The sequence below is a fragment of the Mastigoproctus giganteus genome, chromosome 9 (genome assembly GCF_048544385.1).
Source record: "Mastigoproctus giganteus isolate SK-2022 chromosome 9, ASM4854438v1, whole genome shotgun sequence".
Taxonomy (NCBI): domain Eukaryota; kingdom Metazoa; phylum Arthropoda; class Arachnida; order Uropygi; family Thelyphonidae; genus Mastigoproctus; species Mastigoproctus giganteus.
The window spans coordinates 49,449,789-49,465,315 of NC_143583.1; the positions used below are offsets into that span (position 1 = coordinate 49,449,789).

The 15,527-nt window shown below is 40.5% G+C and overlaps 1 protein-coding gene across 3 annotated transcripts in view; it reads left to right on the forward strand.

Moving 5' to 3' along the window:
* LOC150080207 (uncharacterized) overlaps positions 1–15,527 on the forward strand; it is a 441,155-nt gene that overhangs the window by 145,309 nt on the left and 280,319 nt on the right. The gene's annotated exons all lie outside the window — the stretch shown is intronic.

Sequence of the window (15,527 nt, forward strand, 5' to 3'; positions counted from 1 at the left end):
TTTCTAATATATTTGTAATGTATTTAAAAAAAAATCTTTTTATTAGTTACTATATTAAATCAGTTTTCACAGATTACCACCAGATTCAATTTTGTGCAATGTAATATGTATATATCTATATGTGTAGTTTGATAGCTAATCAAATCTAAAGTTTACCAGTTTTGTATTGTAATACAGTTCATTTCCCTTTCCTTCTTTCCTAATCTGAATAATTTTTTTTTAAGATGTTAGTTGCTGTTTGCATCTCCTCATAATGAATTTAATTAATTATATTACATAGGTGAAACTTATGGCGAAGTAAAAATGTACAGTGGGAGAATTTTGTGAAATTTGTTCAAATTTTATGCATAGATAATACTGTTGCCAGAGTAATAGAAAAAAAGAGGTTTGCTCTTTTGACTGTAAACCATTGTGCTTAAATTTTATTGACAAACTTGGCACTGGTTTCAGATTAAAATGGATAATATTTGTGTTATGTTAACGACATAATTCCATATCTAATGGTTGTAGTGGTAAAATTGTCAATCCTTGTTAAAGTGCAGTGATGACTATAAAGTTCCTTTACAAACTTAATTTCTTTCAGTAATCAAACGTTTGTAATCCATGAATTTTCATTTTATAGGCCAGAGATGGTTTGCAAGGATTAGTTTGTTTTTGAAACTGATAAGGAAACTCCTGCTTCTGTAACTTTTGTAAATGAGCATAATTTTTGCTTGGAAAGATGCAGTTTATTGCTACCATTAAATAAGCCCTCCCCTGTTTTTTTTTTTTGCAAGCATTATAACTTTCTGTGATTTTATGCATATAGGAGCATGAGAAAATTTTTCATGTTACTTCATTCACTAGCATAACACAAAAAGAACCCCCCCTCAACAGCTGTTGATGAGCTGGGAAATGGGGAAACTTTTGTCATGCTATTTTATTTTTAATATTTGTCTATATAATAATAATGGACCAATCCCCATCAGGAGAGGAATCTTTCAGGGAGATGCATTGAGCCCACTGTGGTTCTGTCTAGCACTCAGCCCACTATCCACCATGCTCAACAACAGCAAGTATGGGTATACCCTCAAAGGAGGAATGAAAAACCTGTACACTCTCTCCCCCACCTGGCATACATGGATGACATCAAGCTCTGTGCGGGAGCTTAGATGCAACTCCAGCAGCTTCTCTCGATCACCGAATAATTCAACAGTGGCATCAGGATGCAATATGAATCCACGGGTCTTGCATTTGTGTAAACAAATGCTTTAACAAATGCAAGACCTATGGATTGTATCAGGGAAATTAGTCAGCCAAAACTACCAACTGTAGACTGGTAAATAAAACAAAGCCATGAGAGAGGAAGAGACCTACAAATACCTGAGGATAATACAGGCTCAATAGTTAAAGCACAAAGAGATCAAGACCTGCCTTACTGAAAAATACCATCACAGTCTCAGAAGCCTGCTCAAAACAAAACTGAATGGAGGGAACGCAGTTAAAGTTATAAACACCTATGCAGCTTAACATACTCCTTCAGGATTATACAATAGACTAATACTGAACTGGAGGAGATTATGAGAAAGAAAAGGATAGTGATAACCAAGAGCTACCAATACGACCTAAACTCAGGCTTGGAAATAAAGAAGAAACTTGATCAACCTCATTGAGCGATAGAGAACCTGAAGGGATTACTTCCACAGAAAGATAGTCTACGAGGCCATAAGGAAGACAGACAAACAGCATACCCCATTCAACCCAATGAGGAGACCCCTCCCGCCCAGATAAAACAAACAAAGCTAGAAAGATGGGCAAAGAAGACATGGCAGATACTACACTACATCTAGACCACATTGATAAAATGGCTTCCAATGCATGGCTCACAAGTGGAGCACTTTTCCCTGTGACTGAAGGATTTATGCTCGCCATCCAAGACCAGGTAATCAACACCTGAAACTAGCATTAGCATTAGTAGAGGCATATGATGCAAGAAAGCAAGCTTATTCAGCATCAGCCAAAAAAAAAAAAAAAAAAAAAAAAACAACCACTACTCCCATTTCACCCCTCAATTCGTTCGAAATACCTGTCCAGCTGAGCTTTAAATTTGTTTAGGCTATCAACTTCAACAACAAGCGATGGAAGTCTATTCCACAAACCAACTGCCCGCTGGCTAAAGGCGAATTTCCGCACATCTATCCGACATCCATCCTTCCTCAATTTGAATTTATGCCCTCTCAGGTGATTATTCTGAGCAAGAGGAAGAATTCCATCGGCATTGAGCATGCTCAAGCCATTCAAAGCCTTGTACACCTCTATCAGATCACCTCGGCGATGCCTAGTCTTCAGGCTCTGTAATTTGCAAAACTTAAGCCTTTCTTCGTAAGAGCAACCCTTTGTTCCATTCACTAATCTTGTTGCCCTTCTCTGTACTCGTTCCAGCAGCTCTACATCCTTCTTGAAATGAGGCCTCCAGACCTGTATACAGTACTCAAGGTGTGGCCTGACCAATGCCTTATACAAGGGAATAATCACATCCTTGTCCCTGCTAGAAAAATTCCTGTATATCATTGACAAGACACCATGAGCTACTCTTGCAGCTCGTCTGCACTGCTCAGAGAACTTCATATCTGCCTGCACAATTACCCCCAGGTCCTTTTCATTCTCTACCACTGTCAGCGTAGTACCACAGAGTTGATACGTTGATCTGGGGTTACTGTTTCCCATATGTAGTACTTTACATTTGTCAATGTATAAAATACATTGACAAATGTAAAGTATATAAAATATAAAGTATATAAAGTATAAGTATAGAAAAACTATATAAAATACATCATCAAGGAACATACTAGTAACAGATGATACATTGACTATGCCACCTGCCCTCAGAAATGGAGTACGCTCACAGGCATAACCAAGTTTTCAGGATAACACGTCAGAAGCCAGTGAGGAAATATCAGTTAATCAAAGAAAGTGTACTGTATTAAAAATATGAACCCAAGGCCATACTAGAGTCCCCAACCCACCAGCTCTACTGGGACTTGGCATAATAACTGACAAGACAATCCTGCACAAGGGACTGGACATAACCCTTGTTGACAAATCTGATTGATATAGTGATGCCCAACAGTGGCAACCCCCAAAAAACCTATGAGAAAGAGATCAGGTAGTACACAGATGTAAGACAGGAGATCAAAGAGATGTGGCATATGGAAGAAGTAATGATCATTCCGATCATCATGCCAACTACTGGTGTGGTTCCAAATACCCTACATAACAGCCTAGTAGCAATAGGTCTCACACAAAACACCTACTCCAGAAAGTTGCAATCCTTGAACATCTCTAGATAATCAGAGAGGTCCTCGAGCAACAGTAACAACTACCCTGTGCACTTGGTACTACGGCTTACAATACTGAGATTCCGAATACTGGTCATTTTTTTCCGGTATTGATACAAAAATACCAGTTTTTCGGTACTAATTAAAAAAAAAATAAACGGAAACCTGAAAACGTCATGAAATTAAGACATAAAATCTTACAAATATATTTCTCTTAGTAAGTTAGTGTGTGTGGAAGTAAAACACTTAAGGAATAGCGAAAACATCATTACGAAAATATTTCCATTAGTGGCTGTAGGCCGGGTAGGGCAATTAAGGAATATGGTGAACAATGGTATGGCGGGTGCGGAAAGGTTAAAATTAAAAGCTTCTGAACAATAGTTTAATCCCTCTATTACACCACTATTTGAGGATGCGACGCTTAGTGCATTTTGGGAAAGATGTCGGCATGGAGCAGTTCAAAGGTATTGTGAACAGGTGATCTTGATGTAAAAGATGAAAGCGTTTTGTTGTCTGGGAAAAATATTCTGTTTTTCCCACCAAAGGAAGAAGAGTGAGTTTAAGAATAACACCATGATTGGGTCAGGTTTAAATTAGAGATGTAAATATGTGCAAACCCCTCTGGGATTTGCACATAAGCTTGCATATAAAATAGTACAAGGGGACGATTCTAACTTGCAATCAATTCAATAAATAACTAAATGAGAAGGAAATAAATAAGGTGCTCACGCCAAAACTGGGGTTTGTGGTTGTTGTTCGGAGGGGTTGTAGACTTGCAGTGGTAGTTCTGGGTTCAGTTCAGGTCCGAGGGTATCCAGCAGTGAAGAGTTCCGCCGGGCATGTTCCTGTCCTAGAAGTTAATCCAGAAGTTGAATAACAAACCAGTCAGATAGTGCCGTGGCTTCTACTACTGCTGTGGTAATTTCCTTCAGTATTAACAGAGAACTGTTCTTGAAATCCCGAAATAAGACAGTACTGTAGAGCAATACAGCAGAGATGCTGTTTTTGTTGTTGTTGTTGTTATTATTATTATTATTATTTGGTTTTTAGGAGCATTAGCAACTAAGGCTATATTGCTCCGGGGATATGCAGTGGTCATTTCTTGACCTTCCACATCCTCCGTATTTGGTGGTCACGGGCTCGAACCCTGGTCTAATCAAGAAGCGTGTGCTATGCACTGCTGCTCCTGCCCACCTGGCTATGGAGGCACCAGCAGAGATGCAGAGTTCAACTAAGAAGAGAGAGAGATCACTGCGCTCTGTGGAAGGAACCCGCACAGAGGAATACTACTATGAAAGAAAAGGAAGGTAAGTCCTCTGAACTGTGCTGTATTGGAAATGGTACTTAGATAAAGTGGGAGATTATTTTAGAGTAAGATAAGGAAATGTTTAGTGTTGAGTTGGTTATTGGTCAAAGTTGTAAAGAAAATTGATATTGCTGAATTAAGAGAGATTACAAAGGCCTCCGTAGCTGAGTGGTCAGGAGTGGGAGTGCAGTAGCACATGCTCTTTGAGTATACCGGCGTTCAAGCCCCTGACTGCTGAATACGGTCGATCTGCCAACCCGCAATGGACCAGCGTGGCAGATTATGGTCCATTTCCCTCAGTATGAATTGTTGAAGAGGCTTCCATCCTGCAGTGGGTTGATAATAGCTGAACTTTACCTTTTTTTTTTTTTTTTTTACATGGAATTGAGTTAGCGACTGAGTTGGCATTAAGTTAGCGACTTATGGATTGCTGTTGTGAAGAGAATTGATATTGGTGATTAAGATTGAATTAGTTTAGTGTTTGAAGCTGTAGAGAGAGTCAAGATTGTTAATTGAGAAAAATTTTATGGAAATGATTAAATGAGAAAAATGAATAGATTAGATGTAAATGAACACCAGTTATGTATTGTAAGTAGATTTGTATGATAAATGATTTTGTTTTATATTTGTGTCATTGCTCTTGAGAAACTGACAGTTCACATATAATATATACATATATATATATATATACGTGGGGGGGGAGGAATTTCCCTCAGCTCCTCGATATTCTCATTTTTTAATGCAGTCAGGTAGTTTGTGGGGCTTCGTGCTTGAGGGAAGTTGCTATGAAAAAGCATAACAATGGCCACTGATGGTGATACTAAGGTACAGGGAAATAAAAATTAATAAATAAATAATCCCCCCCCCCACAACTTGGTTTCCTCACCAAGCTTAACCGTCAGATCCTGTCTTTTGTTAATATGGATATAGTGCCATAAAAATTCAAAAATGAAATATTTTTTATTTTTAATAAAAAGGAAATAAGATTTTTTGCAGATGAGGGAATAAGTGGGGGTGGGGGTTAAACTGCAACTCATCTACTACTATCTCAGTACAAAACACCAACCAGTACAGAATCCAAAAGGACGTTTTCTGCCGCTAATTAAATATGTAAAAATTATAAACAAATTATATCCACTTTAAACGATAACACTATTGAGTTTCTTAAGAGCTCACTTTATTCAGACAGGTAGTGTGGGTGCTTATTTTTTTTTTTTGTTTTTAGAATAGCTGTATTTTTAATAATTTTTAATAAATGAGAAAAATTAATAGATTAAATGTAAATGAACACCAGTTATGTATTGTAAGTAGATTTTAGGATATTATTAATCGGATATTTAGGATATTTATTATTGTAATAAAAGTTTGATTTAAAACATGAATTCAAGTAATTACTTGTTTTTTCCTTACTTTATTGCACCTAATTGTCATCAAAATTTATTGCAAAAAATGTTTTTTTTTTTTTTTTTTCTTTTTGGAATACCAGTATCCCGGTTTCATAAATTAAAAATACCGAAATACCAGTATTGTGAACTCCACTTGGTACCAGTACCATCATAGGGTGGGACCTCCCCCCCTTCCCAATCAGGGAGAAATAATAATGTTATGGTAGATAAATAAATAAATAAATAAATAATAGGTACAGAACATTTCATCATTTGCCGTTCAGAGCCTCAAGGCCAGGGATTAGCTATCACAAACTTCTTCTTCTTCTTCTTTGGTCCTTAGCTGGCAGCTGGGGGAGGCGGTTGGCCACGCAACCAGTATGCTGCTGTAGGTGCCACAGGGTTTCGGACTTGCTCTGTGATGTTCTTCCATACCTTACGATCCATGGCTTCAGGCCTGGCCTGGTTAAGGTCGAGACGTCGGCTCTTCAAGTCATCTTCCACTTGCTTGGCCCACTTTTTCCTAGGCGCGGTCCGTTGGATGCTCCATTGGGTGGGTCGTTGTCTCCAAAGGAGTGTGGATGGTATTCTGTTCGTGCCCATTCTACATACGTGGCCAAACCATCTGAGCCTTCGCTTCTGGATTTAGTCGGCAATGGTTGGTTGCTGTTGGCATCTGGCGCGGATGGTATCATTAGTGATGCGGTCGCGAAGAGAGATGCCCAAGATCTGCCGCAGGCATCGCATTTGGAATACCTCAAGTTTGTTCAAATCTAACTTGAGACAAATCCATGTTTCCGATCCGTAAAGAAGAATGGGCAGGATCAAAGTCCGGAAGAGTCGGATTTTAGTCTTTGTGGAAATGTTGGTCCTCTTCCACAGACACCATTTGAGCGAGGCGAACGCAGTGGCCGCCTGTCCAATTCTGCTGTGAATTTCCATGGTGGATGCAACTTTCTTCTCCTGGACCAGCGACCCAAGGTATTTAAAGTCCTGCACTTGCTCGATCTGGACGCCTTCGAGATAGATGGTGGCTTGCGACCCATCTGTTGTCAGGGCCTTTGTCTTACCAGCATTGATCTTCAAACCGTATGGCCGGGCAATGCGGGCAATGTCGTAGAGGATTTCCGTGGCTTCAGCGTCGTTACCGGCAAGGATAGCACTATCATCAGCAAACATCAGGTCAGTCACATAGTGATCCTTGTCATATTGTATGCCCTGTCTGTTTCTGAATGCTTGCCTCATAATGGCGTCGACCACGATGTTGAAAAGCAACGGGGAGGCTACATCCCTTGGCGGACTCCAGTTTGGATGGTAAATTCCTCAGATAAATCGTTCTGGATGCGCACCTGGCTGGTTAAACCGTTGTATGCAGTTTGGAGGAGTGTGATGACTTTTCGAGGTACATGTTCAACCTCTAGTAGTTTCCATAAGGCAGGCCGGTGGACACAGTCGAAAGCAGACTTAAAGTCAATGAAAACAATGACGGTTCGCTGTCCACACCGGATCCTCTCCTCCATCAGCTGACGAATGGCAAAGATTTGATCACAGCATCCTCGCCCGGGTCTAAATCCTGCCTGTTCTTCTCGACTGGTTTGCTCGCGATGTTTTTGCAGTCTTGACTGGATAATCTTCATAAAGACCTTTCCAATGATGGAAAGGAGGCTGATGCCACGGTAGTTCTTGCAGTCCCGGTTATCACCTTTCTTGTGGATTGGTACGATAATGGCTTTCCTCCATGTTAACGGAATTTGTTCAGTGCACCAGATGGTTTTGAGGAGTGAGTGTAGTCGGCGAAGCAGTACATCTCCCCCGGCTTTGATCGCTTCTGTGGTGACTTGGTCCACTCCTGGTGCCTTGCCATTCTTCAGGGATTGTATGGCTGCTTTCACTTCTTCTACTGTAGGCTCAACATCGACCATGGAGACCTGAGGGGGGTCGATCGAGAGTGCTGTTGCTGGCGGTCCCTGAGGTGGGTCGTGATTATACAGAGCTTTGAAGAATTCACTCCACCGTTGCAGGCGTTCGGATGGTGATCGCACGAAGGTCCCATCAGCATTCTTGATGTTGTCACTAGTCAATTTAGTCTTTCCACTCAGACATCTGAGGGTGCGGTAGAGAGTGCGGTACTCGTTTTTGGATGCCGCCACTTCAAGATCGTCTGCCACTTGGTTCCAGTATGCTTCTCTTTCTGCTGTCATTCTTTGTCAGACTTCTCGGTTTAGCTGCCGGTACCGTTCAAAGTCGACCAACTTTGCCTGTTTCCGTTTGTCCACGAGGTCGAGGCACTCATCTGATATCCATGGTTGCGTTCGACGTCGGGCAGGTGGACATAGGGGCTTGGCACATTCCAGGATGGCATCAGAGATCTGCTTTTCTTCTTCATTTATATCCTCGGGCACGGCCAGCATCTCGAAGCGGTTGGATAGGGCGATCTGATATGCCTGTTTGTTGGCAGCATTCATTAGCTGCCTCCAGTCCAGCTTGGCTGACAGAGATGATCTTTTTGCATGCCGTAATTTGAGCTGCACCTTAGCCCGGATGAGGTAATGATCAGATCCGCAATCAGGTCCCCTCATGGCACGAACATCCATGAGTGATGAGCGAAATCTGGCATTGATCAAAATGTAGTCCAGGATTGCTGAGTCCTTGCCAGATGGATTTCGCCATGTAAGTTGATGTTTTTGAGGGTGCTGGAAATGGCTGTTTCCAATGATCAGGTTGTTAGATGCGGCAAAGGACAACAAACGTAGTCCGTTGTCATTGATCTTCCCATGGCCAAACTTGCCCATTGTTGTTTCCCAACCAGATCTGTCCACGCCAATATGGGCATTAAAGTCCCCTGCGAGGATGATCACTTCTGTCTGCGGAATTGAATCCAGCGTATGTTGGAGCTGGTTGTAGAAGTCATTCTTGGTCGGGTCCAGGCTAGTCTCAGTTGGCGCATAGGCGGAGATAATATGGGTCTTGATGGTGCCCTTGACAGTAAGGACTGCCAGGCGGTCCGATATTGGTTGGAAAGCGATCACACTACTGGTGGCCTGAGCATCGACCATAAAGCCCACTCCTGCTTCTCGTTTCTCGCCACCAGAGTAGAATAGCATAACCGCTTTGTTAGGTGCTGGGGGTTGGATGATCATCGTTCCAGACCCGGTGAGCCTTAATTCAGATAATGCTGCGATTGATATCTTGCACCTAAGTAGTTCTTGGGCAATGATTTCCTTTTGTCCAACGTGGTGCCCCGTTCGAACATTCCATTCGCCAATGTTAATTGTCCTTTTCGGCGTAGTAAGCTTATTGCTGTGGCCAGTGATCCACTTCACACCAGCACCCTGGGTCCACAGTGCTGGCGCATCGGCTACCCCGGATGCGGTAACATTGTTATAACAGCTTGTTCTGTGGCCAGTGGTCCACTTCACACCAGTACCCTGGGTCCCCAGTGCTGGCGCATCGGCTACCCCGGATGCGGTAACATTGTTGTAAGAGCTTGTTCCGAATTTCATGCGGTTTCTTGCCTAGTTTCCCCGGTTCTGGTCATTTCGGCAGGACATCACAAACTAGAATACCAATAATGTTCCCTTCTCATCCTGTTAAAAGTATTTCATATCTTTTTATAGTAGTGGATATTACAGAATTATAACGTGCTAGTCCGTCATTATTATTATTATTATTATTATTATTATTAGCCATATGGTACAAGGAAGCCTGAGGCTTATGCTGCACCAGCAAAAAAAAAAAAAAAAAAAAAATCCCGAGTTACCCCCCCCCCCCCCCGAGAGAGAGAGAGAGAGAAAGAAAGAAAGAAAGAGAAGTAGAAAGGAATCACCAAGAAAGAGAAGAATATGATATCCAGCTCAGGACCCTGGTTTGCCAAGCCCATACTTACCAGATGTGAGCCCCCGGGGTTAATATTCGCATAAAAATTTACACTTAAATAGAAAGGGTGCAAGAATATTTGCTGATGCTATCGAGGCAGTGTTAGGTGGGTCGGAAAACTGCTAGCTTGGGGGGAGACAAAGACCAATAGATTGATAGTAGCCACTGGCAGAGGTGAAAGAGATTCTTGCACTACTTCTATTAGAATGAGCAGAAGCCTGAAAAACAAGATGCATGATATTTCAAAGACTGCTGGGAGCCATTGCGGTACAAGTAAACACATGGGTTGTGTTAGGGTAGCTAAGAATAGAAACAGGTGCAGGTATACTTGCGTGTACACCAATGCTAGGAGTTTAGTAAATAAATTTGATGAATTTGAGGTATTGCTCAAAGCATCAAAGGCAGATATTGTTGGGATATCAGAGACGTGGTGTCACACAGATATAAGGAATGCAGAACTGGAATTTGGGGAGTACAATGTCTACAGAAAGGATAGACAGGATAGGAAGGGGGGGAGGGGTTATGCTATTAGTTAAGAAACACATAAAAACCAAGGAAGTGAAGCCAGTCAACATCGCTGGACAGTGCAGTGTTGAGTCAGTTTGGTATGACATAAGCATTGGGAGATCAAAATTAAGAGTAGGAGTGTGCTATAGGCCTAATGACTCTGATGAGTATAATAAGAAACTGTACAGGGAAATAGAGTGGGCCAGTAAATCAGAGTCTTATAATGGGAGATTTTAATTTCCCAGATATTGACTGGAATTTGGGGGCTGGTCACTCATACACTAGCAGGGCTTTTGTGGATTTATTGGATGATTGTTTTCTACATCAGCAACTAGGGCGGCAACTTGATTTGATTATCAGCAGTGATTCTTCATGCATTAAGAATCTGCAGATAAATGAACCACTAGGTGACAGTGATCACAGTGTGCTGAAGTGGGATTTACTCAAAGAGGTAACTACCATTAGGGGTAAAGGGAAGGGTTATTGCTTCCGTAAAGGCGACTACGATGGACTGAGACAGTATTTAAATTCTATACAGTGGGACCAACTGATGATGTTACCAACAGCAAATTCAAAATGGGAAGCATTCAAAGAACTTACCTTGGAAGCTACTAGGCTTTACATACCAACCAAGAAATATTGTTCAAGGTTTAGGCCAAAATGGATGTCAGATGAATTAATGAGGCATATGGCAGAGAAGAAAAATGCATGGGATACTTACAAATTAACACATGCCACAGAAGCCTATGATAGATACAAGTTGATATGCAACCAAGTTACAAAGGAGGTTAGGCAGACGAAGGCAGATTACGTGAAATCCTTGGCAAGGGATGCAAAGAAAAACAGCAAAGAGTTCTTTACTTATGTAAACTCTGGAAGGAAGGGGATGAATCAGATTGGTCCACTTGATATTGATGGGTCAACTGTTGATGATCCTGCTCAGGTAGCTAACAAACTAAATGAATATTTTGCATTGACATTCACACATGAGGAGTTATTCAGCAAGGGGGAATGCCAGAGGTGTATTCAACTCTAGCAGTAAGCTACAGAATCTTGAAATAACTGGGAGTAAAGTGGAGGAGAAATTGTTGACGATAAACACAAGAAAGGTACCCGGGGTGGATGGGATCTATCCAGTAATATTAAAGGAGGCAGCAAAGGAAGTAAGCAAACCCTTAGCCATAATTATGAGAGCTTCCTTGGACTCAGGGGAGGTACCCATAGACTGGAAATGTGCAAATGTGACCCCAATTCACAAAGGAGGATCAAAGGCTGACACAAGTAATTATAGACCTGTGAGTTTAACTTCTGTTCCAGGAAAATTAATGGAAGCACTGGTTAAAGAAGCACTGCAGGATCATTTAGACAAGACTTCAGTTATAGCTCGGACACAGCATGGTTTTGTTAAGGGGAAGTCTTGCCTAACCAATTTGATTGGATACTATGATGCAGTCACAAAAGAACTGGATGCAGGGAATAGCTTTGATATTATATACTTGGATCTTAGAAAGGCTTTTGATACTGTTGCACATGAAAGACTGCTACACAAATTGGAGCAGTGTGATATTGGAGGTAAATTGCTGCTATGGATAAAGGGGTGGTTGAGGGGGAGAAGACAGAGAGTGGTAATCAATGGACACTGCTCATCGTGGACTAATGTTATTAGTGGAGTCCCTCAGGGCTCAGTGTTGAGTCCATTATTGTTTTCTGTATTTATAAATGATATTGATGATGGTATATCAAGCTTAATGTCTAAGTTTGCAGATGATACAAAGGTTGGCAGGGTTGTCAAGGACAATATGCTGCTGCAACAGGATCTGGAAACGTTGAGCAGATGGGCTGAGAGGTGGCAAATGAAGTTTAACATTGACAAATGTAAAGTACTACACATGGGAAACGGCAACCCCAGAGCAACGTATCAACTCTGTGGTACTACACTGACAGTGGTAGAGAATGAAAGGGACTTGGGGGTGGTTGTGCAGGCAGATATGAAGTTCTCTGAGCAGTGCAGACGGTCGGCAAGAGTAGTTCATGGAGTATTGTCAATGATATACAGGAATTTTTCCAGCAGGGATAGGGAGGTGATTATTCCATTGTATAAGGCAATGGTCAGGCCACACCTAGAGTACTGTATACAGGTCTGGAGGCCTCATTTCAAGAAGGATGTAGGGCTGCTGGAACGAGTACAGAGAAGGGCAATAAGATTAGTGAATGGAACAAAGGGGTGCTCTTACAAAGAAAGGCTTAAGTTTTGCAAATTACAGTGTCTGGAGACTAGGCACCAGCGAGGTGATCTGATAGAGGTGTATAAAGCCTTGAATGGTTTAAGAATGCTCAATCAATGCTGATGGGATTCTTCCTCTAGCTCAGAATAATCACCTGAGAGGGCATAAATTCAAATTGAGGAAAGACAGATGTAGGATAGACGTGCGGAAATTTGCCTTTAGCCAGCGGGTGGTTGGTTGGTGGAACAGACTTCCATCCCTTGTCGTGGAGGTTGATAGCCTAAATAAGTTTAAGGCTCAGCGGGACAGGTATTTTGAACAGAGGGGTGAAGTGGAAGTGGGTTTTTTTTTTTTTTTGGCTGATGCTGCATAAGCTTGCTTTCATGCATCAAATGCCTCTACTAATGCTAATGCTAAAAAATTAATAACTGTTAATGTTGCATGAATCAGGAATTAATGTGTTAAAAAACTAGAGCACTTTTTTAATAGTGATTGTGAATTATAGGATTAAAACATTGTCATTATTGGTATATGGTTTACAGTGTTACAGTTTATTTATTTGTCATACTTGATTTATCACTATCATTATTACATGATGAATCATATGCGTTTTTTATTTATTTATTATTTATTTTTTTTGTAAATTTGCTTAAATGAGAAATGAAATAGGTACAGGACACAGGAAGGTACATCTAATCTGGACTCCCATTATCTGTAAACTCCTGTAATTCATTATTTTTCTGGTTTTTTCTGACCTTATAACATTGTTGTATAGTGTATATTTTAAAAGGATTTGTATAGTTATCAAATTTTATTTTGACCTGTACTATTAATTATTGATTATTCTTAGCACTGCTTATCAAGATAACAATATTGAGCCATCCATATTATGCTATTTAAAATCATTAAATTAATATATAGGCTAAATGTCCTAAATCAGAAACCTCAAAACTTAAGAGTTAATCTGGCTTATTTGGACAACAAATCATATTTTTCTGACCAAGTCTTGTCTTGTGTTTTTACATTCGTGCATTCAACTCTAAAGAATAGTTCTGTTGTTCTAATCATATATTCAGAACATTCCCACACCTGTTCATAATGTTTCACCAGCACTTGCTTTACCTGTTGCACTGCATTAGTGAATAACACTTATGCCCACCCAACCTATAATGATATGCAACTTTTATTCATTCATTACTTAAGCAAAGGTGTGATCAAAAAATTCAGGGACTAAAATAATATTTGGGAAATGATAAAGCCTAACTGCTGCTCAGATTGATCTTCTCGATCCAAGTACCCTCCTTGATACTGTACAGATCAATTCCAATGCTTCTATAACTTCTGGAAACATTCCTGATTTTATTTTATTTTTGTTTATTTTTTATTTTTATTTTATTAATAACAAGATACACAACAGGTAGCCATTAACAGTGTATCTGAGATCAGAACAATAAACATAATAACAATAATATGAAATCCAACAGGAAGATAGACATTGATACAGATTCAGACATTAAAATCATATGTACAAAAGAGGATTGCATTAAGTTACCAGTAAAACAAGTAATAATCAATCAGAGAATAGAAAAATAATAAAACACATAATACTAATAAACTACAATAATTAGATCAGAGCTAGTCACTTTGCAGTTTAAGAGAAGAGGCAAACTTGTTGATGGAGTTCATCAGTGATTGGAAGTTTTCAAAGAAGTCAATGAGAGAGTGATTTGCTGATTCTGTTCAGTGGACTGAACTTCATAAAGTCTGTGGTGGCAGAGTCAAGGTGAAACGGTGTAAGATTCCTGACTTATCTACAAGGAGCATTGAAGTTGATTTTACTCAGGATATCAGATGCTTCATAAGTTCCAGTGATTACTTTGGCTAGAATGGTGATGTCAACAGTAGCTCTTCTGGCGCACAGAGGCCTCAGATGAAAGTAATCACACAGTGATTCATAATACACTGAGTGATAGAATAGAGGATTGCAGTACGTAAGGTAACGGACAAAATTTTTGCTGGTGAGCACATCGATGTCATCCATAGCATCAGGGAGCTGCTTGTCTACGTTGCTGAGAGCTAGATTGAACAGAGGCCAGTCAGCCATTCTGAAATTGAATCGTGGAGAATGGGAACTGCATTTGAAGTTATGAGAAGTCACAGTGATGTCAAAAGTAATTGGCGAATGATCCGAGTGAAATATAGGGTTGTCATTGTGAACATCTATATGAGTAGAGGAGAATATTAGGTCAAAGTGGGCATTTTCTTTGGTTGGAAAATTGCAAATTTGTTCAAGACTGTAGCTGTGAAGCATATTGAAGAGAGCCCTAGTCTGCAGTGAGGGAGAAGAAGATCCTAAATTGGCCAGTTGACAGTTAAAGTTAACCAAAACCATTGCTATGTCGGCAGATTGAATTAGTGGGAAGATAGATTCCAGCGAGCTTTCTAAGTACTGAAGGTCGATATTAGTTAAGGGAAGTGGAAAATAAAGCAATACGATTAAAACTTTTAACTTGCCAGGATGAAGAAGGCAGTATAGTGATTCACTATTTGTGAAATTTGATGAAATTTCACAGAGTATCTGGTTAGAATGTATAATAGCTACTCCACCTCCACGAGATCCTCTGTCCTTACTATGGATTGTATATTGTCCATCTATAATCTCCTGATCATCAATATCTATGGAGAGCCAGGTTTCAGTGAGCAGGTAAATGTCATAAATATGTGAGCCTTGGATTGCTCTAAAGTGATTTAGGTTGCTAATTATACTCCTGCAATTCTGAAGGTAAACACTGAACAGTTGGGATCTGGGGATTCTATGACGAGAGGAGAGCGTAGTATGTGTAGATAGCAGGGCTTCTGATTGCTATGCCTGTGGAGAAGAGATTTTGGACTCCCTTGATGGTCTGTCCAT